Below are 6,836 nucleotides of genomic sequence, written 5' to 3'. Positions count from 1 at the left end.
AACCAGCAGATATGTGGATAAGACCATGCCAGATAGCCAGCCCACCTACCTGCTGACTGCAGCCTTATGAACAAGCCCAGTTGAGATCAGCCACACTGCGCTCAGATCAGCAGAACTGTCCAGATGACCTGCTTTAATTGTATGATAGTAGCTTTAAAGCTCTAAAATTTGGGGCAGTTTGCCATGAGGCAGGGCTTCCCTGATGGCTTAGACGGTAAAGATTCTGCAATGCGGGACACCCAGATTTAATCCCTGGGACAGGAAGATCCCCTGGAGAAGGGAATGGCTACCCACCCCAGTAATCTGCCTGGAGAATTCCATGGACAGAGATGCCTAGTGAGCTATAGTCCATGGGATCACAGAGTCAGAACACAACTGCGTGACTAACACATTGGCAGTAACTGATTCTTACCTCTATTTTCTTCTAACACAAGGTTTTATTTTGGATTTTCTATCGAGAACTCTTTAATCTGTATAAAGCTTATTTTTTGTGTGTGGTGTGAGGTAGTTACAGGGTATTTATTTCTTTTACTAAATGGATTGCTGATTTTCTCAACACTTTACTGAAGTGTCTTTCACCAGTGATTTGAAATGTCATGGTTTTCATTTAACTAAATTCCCATGTGCACAAGAATTTGTTTCTGGACTCTCTAATAAGTTCCACTGCTTTATTTTCTTATATCTGTGCCAATAATATAATGCTTATTTTCTTAATTTTAGAGTATGACTTGATATCTGGAGTCCTCCTAGGAAATAATGTAGGAAACCAATTATTAGAATTCCAGGGAAGGGATATTGTCTTAAATACTTTTGTATTCCCCGTAGGTTCCAGCTAACTTTGTGGACATGGTGGTGATTGCAAAATATTTTTTGAAAGAGGAAACATTTGGTCTTTTGTATTATAAATCTGTGGCTTTCGATATGCTAGAAGTAAATTTGGGAGTCTGTGGTTTACAAAGATGATATTTATGGTCATTATCCCTTTCTGTCCTCACAAGGCTATAAGCTTTAAGGTTTGCATCTGAGAAAGGCTATATCATCATGGTGATGGAGGAAGAAGGAAAAAGAAGAGGAGGGGGAGGAGGAAAGAGAGAAAGCTGACGTTTACCGAGTGTTTACTCTGTGTTAGAGTCTGTACTAAACACTATAAATGTCTTGCCTTATTAAACCTTTATAAAGAGTGGAAACAAATTATTGAAGGATTTGGTTTTTTTAATAAAGCAATAATAAACAACTGATGAAGGGGTTTCCCCAGTTATCTAGTGGCTAGGACTCTGTGCTCCCAGGGCAGAGGGCCGAGGTTCAATCTCTGGTTAGGGAACTAGGTCTCACACACTGTACCAAAAGACCTATTTATAAGGCACGGCCAAATAAATAAATAAATATTAAAAAATAATAAAAAATGTTAAAAAGGCAAACAGCTGTTGAAGAAGTTTGAAAGGCATAAAAAGGATTCAATTTTGTCCCTTCTTTCTATTTCTGCTCCTTAGGTCCCCTATTGCCTAAGTGTGAACAAGGGATGGATGTTGGTCCAATCTGGCCACATTCATTTTATTGTTATGGTTGAGAATGAAGGGCAGGACTATGAATATAAAGACAGAGGAGATGACCTAAATTTGCCCCAGTGGTAAAGTACAGTAGGACTTCTGAAAATAGGGGGAAATAGGGAAAAAAATGGAAGAAAGAAAAAAGAAGTGAAACAAATACAAGTCATACAGTCAGAAAAAGGAATAAAATTAGGTTTATTGGTAGATCTATTCAATATGAATGGACTAGATTCTCCTATTAAAAGACTACTACTGGCATTTGTATTATAAAGACTACCCATAAAGTTTAAGGAGAGAGAAAATAAAGGACTGAATAAATATATAGCAAATACACAATTGCCTCTCTTACTTCCTCTTTATTTGTATCAAGCAAGATGAAATTTATGGTTAAAAAGTCCAAGTTCAAAAAAACTGATAGAATATTGAGCTACAACCCTATGACAGCAAATGTGAACATCTGGAGAGAGGGGAGCTTTTCTTTTTCTTTCTTAGTAACAACCACTTACATTTTTGTTGAACAAAATATAAAATATTTATTATAAAAATAAATCCTGAGATGATCCAAGAAGCCACTTTGACATGAATCACTTAAAGGTAAGGATAATATTGCTCTGCAGGGTTAAGATTCTAATTTGATTCATTGTAAGTATGCGTCCATGGGATTTTCCAGGCAATAGTACTGGAGTAGATTGCCATTTTCTTCTCCAGGGGATCTTCCCAACACAGGGCTCAAACCCAGGTCTCCCACATTGTAGAGAGTAGCTTTACTGTCTGAGCCACCAGGGAAGTAAGTATGCATAATAAAAGTAAAAATTAAAATTGAAAGATGACACATTCTAAGAACAAAAGTAGAATAGACAGAGTAGTTCAGTTCAGTTCAGTCGCTCAGTCGTGTCCGACTCTTTGTGACCCGATCAACTGCAGCACACCAGGCCTCCCTATCCATCACCAACTGCTGGAGTCTATCCAAACCCATGTTCATTGTGTCAGTGATGCGATCCAACCATCTCATCCTCTGTCATCCCCTTTTCCTCCTGCCCTCATTCTTTCCCAGCATCAGGATCTTTTCAAATGAATCAGCTCTTCACATCAGGTGGCCAAAGTATTGGAGTTTCAGCTTCAACATCAGTCCTTCCAATGTATACCCAGGACTTATCTGCTTTAGGATGGACTGGCTGGATCTCCTTAGTTGAATGGTTCTATGAAGACCTACAAGACCTTCTAGAACTAACACACCAAAAAGTTAAAATGAAAAGTCCTTTTCATTATAGAAGACTGGAATGCAAAAGTAGGAAGTCAAGAAACATCTGGAGTAACAGGCAAATTTGGCCTTGGAGTACAGAATGAAGCAGGGCAAAGGCTAATAGAGTTCTGTCAAGAGAACACACTGATCATAGCAAGCACCCTCTTCCAACAATACAAGAGAAGACTCTACACATGGACATCACCAGATGGTCAACACCAAAATCAGATTGATTATATTTTTAGCAGCCAAAGATGGAGAAGCTCTATACAGTCAGCAAAAACAAGACCAGGAGCTGCCTGTGGCTCAGATCATGAACTCCTTATTGCCAAATTCAGACTGAAATTGAAGAAAGTGGGGAAAACCACTGGACTATTGAGGTTTGATCTAAATAAAATCTCTTATGACTATACAGTGGAAGTGAGAAATAGATTTAAGGGACTAGATCTGATAGACAGAGTGCCTGATGAACTATGGAAGGAGGTTCGTGACATTGTACAGGAGACAGGAATCAAGACCATTCCCAAGAAAATAGACAGAGTAGTACATCTTCCAAATAAGTAGAAGAGAACAAACAAAAACTGAAAACAAATGAAACTCAACCCCAAAAAATGCAAGAAAGGAGAAACAAACATAGAAAGTACAAAGTTTAAGGTAGTAGAAAAAACCCAAATTCATTTATTCAACAATTATACTATGGAGTGCCTACTAAAAACCAGATACTATTTTAGGAACTAGAGATATGGCAGTAAAAGAAAAAACAAACAAAAAACAGAAAAAGACCTGCTCCCACGAACCTTCTATCCTTTAGCAGGACATATGTGGACCAGATAAGTGAGTAAATCACATGTGCTATGTCTTATGACAGCAAGCACAAGACAAATAAGTGCAATGGATATGTTAAGGATAGTCTCACCAGGAAGGTATTGATAGTATTCAAAACATTATGAGGGAAGTAAGGAATTGAACGATGTGAACATACGGAGGGAACAACATTCAGACGAGGGACCAGCAAGGGCAGATATCTTGAGGCTAGCATGTGCTTGTGGAGCACAGGAGAGCAGGAAGAGAGGAGAACAGAAGGACTGGATCACAGGACCTTGGGGGCCACTTGAAAGACGTGACGTTCATGCTAAGTAAAATGGGTAATTGGAGGATTTTTTGAGAAGAGGGGGATGATCTGACTTATTATTTTTTTAGGAGGGTCCCTCTAGATGCTGTGATGCAAACACACTAAAAGAGGAAAAAGCAAAGGCTGGTTGGGTGGGTAGTGCAGCTGTAACTAGGACAAATGCAAGTGAAGGGGGTGAGAAGGGCTGGGGAGACTGAAGAGAGTTGGAAGGTAGAGTCTGTGAGATTTGCTGATAAATTATACGTGTGATGAATCAAGGATGTCTCCAGAGTTTTTGGCCTGAACAAATATCTCAGCAGTGGTAATGAATGCAAATACAATAGACTTTCATTCAAAAGGCAGCAATTGTTGGCTTGGATTAAAAAAAAAGAATCCTTAGTGATATGCTGTTTCACAGAGCATATAAGATATGAGCACACAGAAAGGTTAAAACTAAAGATGAAAAAAATTATGAGATAAACATTGAAAGACATTAATGCTACTGCTAAGTCACGTCAGTCGTGTCCGACTCTGTGCAACCCCATAGACAGCAGCCCACCAGGCTCCTCCATCCCTGGGATTTTCCAGGCAAGAGTACTGGAGTGGGGGTGCCATTGCCTTCTCCAGACAATGAAAGACATTGGGCGTGTCTATATTAATGCCAGAGAAAAGAGAAATTTGCTCTCTTAATCTCTACCTACTCTGTCTTTCTGTTTGGAGTTTTTGAATCCAGTCTTCCTAAAGGGAATTGTTTCTTTAGTGGTAAGGATGGCACATCCTCATTTGGACACACCTATGGTGCCTTTTACGTAAGTACTATATAAAAAAATTTTAAGGATTCCCTGAAGAAGGAAATGGCTACCCACCCCAGTGTTCTTGCCTGGAGAATTCCATGGACAGAGGAATTCTCCAGGCAAGAATCCTGGTGGGCTACAGTCCAAGGGGTGGCAAAAGAGTCAGACATGACTGAGCAACTAAACAATAGCAACAGTCCCTTTTATATAAGTGCTATGTAAAATAAATGTTTAATGTTCTCTATCTGCTGACTCCTCCTCCATCACAAAATTATTGATTTGGGAAGAAGGGGCTGCTGTTCATCTCTAAGATGACACCAAGTAAAGCTGTTGCTTCTTTCAATTTCACCTCTTCCAAGGTAACACATGATGATTCTGTATGAGAGGCAGAAACACCAAGGGATCAGGTTCTGTTTCCCCTAAATAAGACTTTTCTCTGTAGTGCAGGGTGATGCTGCCAAACACAAGGCACTCCCTTTGGATCAGTTGCGTCTGGGTTTGGTCAAAGCACAGAGAGCAGGCTGCACTTGGCTCTGACAACCTGGGAATTTTTTATGAAAGGAAAAAATATCAAGAGAACCCTGCAGGGTGACACACTGGCCAAGGGCCAGCTGGGAACCATGGCTCCCCCAGCTCAGAGCCCTTTGAAGCTCACCTGCCCGTGGAGATAACAATGGCATATATCTCATATTTAAAAGTAGTTGCAATTATAAATTTAACTTACTTGTCATAGTTCCAAGTGCATAATAAATATTATCTGCTATTATTACCAAACAAGTACAACCTCTAACGAATGTATTTCATTTATTTTTGAGAAGCAATGTCCTTAGTAAAAGTTAGCATTTATTTATGAATTGTTTTCTCCTCCATCAAAGAGCTGGCAACTGAGGACTAGAAATACCTAAAAGCTTAAAACTGAGAACACAACATCAAGTGAAGAATCCACAAAAAAGATGAGAAGCCCCTCTAAAATGATCAAGTAACTCAATAAGAAAATAAAAACTTAATTCTCTACAACTTTTTCCAAGTTATAATTATGTTTTAAAGTCAGGAGGCTCTGCTCGATACTGAACATTAATGTTTATTTTAGCAACGGAAATTAATACAGTACTGTAGCACAATGAAGGCTTGTACAAGTTCTGTCCCTACCATCTCGAGCCGCTGCATGACTGCTACCTGCCAAGCTATGGACGCCCCGCGTGCTGCATTGCTGCTCCCTTTCCTTCCTGTTATGGTGCAGAAGGCTCCTTAAGAGGCCAAAGCCTACCCACACGATTTCCTAGTTATCCCAAATTTGCCATCTACCCACAGCGTCCATTCTCAAGCGTTAGGTCTGATAAGCATTATGTGAGCAATTTGTTAACTATAGATCCCTGGCCTTCAATTCTAGACACTAGGTTTAGTAAACTTATGGAATACGTGTGCTTAGTCATTCAGTCATGTCTGACTTTGTGGGACCCCCTAGACTGTAGCCCACCAGGATCCTCTGTCCATGGAAGCTTCCAGGCAAGGATACCAGAGTGGGTTGTCATTTCCTTCTCCAACGGATCTTCACAACCCAGGAATTGAACCAGGTCTCCTGCACTGCAGGCAGATTCTTTACCAACTGAGTTACAAGTGAAGCCCTCCATGGATGGAGAATGGGACTGTGGCTTTTTTGTGTTTTATTTTTTTAACCAAATTATCTAGGAGATTTTCATAAGTGATCCAGTGACCAGCCTTGGAGAAATACTGCTTTAAGAATAGTGTACATCTTTGTTGGTTGGATCTCCTTGCAGACCAAGGGACTCTCAAGAGTCTTCTCCAACACCACAGTTCAAAAGCAGCAATTCTTTATCGCTCAGCTTTTTCACAGTCCAACTCTCACATCCATGCATGACCACAGGAAAAACCATAGCCTTGACTAGACGAACCTTTGTTGGCAAAGTCACGTCTCTGCTTTTGAATATGCTATCTAGGTTGGTCATAACTTTCCTCCCAAGGAGTAAGAATCTTTTAATTTCATGGCTGCAGTCACCATCTGCAGTGATTTTGGAGCCCCCCAAAATAAAGTCTGACACTGTTTCCACTGTTGCCCCATCTATTTCCCATGAAGTGGTGGGACCAGATGCCATGATCTTCGTTTTCTGAATGTTGAGCTT

The sequence above is a fragment of the Bison bison genome, unplaced genomic scaffold, assembly GCF_000754665.1.
Source record: "Bison bison bison isolate TAMUID 2011002044 unplaced genomic scaffold, Bison_UMD1.0 scf7180017864148, whole genome shotgun sequence".
NCBI classification, from domain to species: domain Eukaryota; kingdom Metazoa; phylum Chordata; class Mammalia; order Artiodactyla; family Bovidae; genus Bison; species Bison bison.
The sequence above is the reverse complement of the archived record's forward strand: the minus strand, read 5'-3'. Positions refer to the sequence as shown.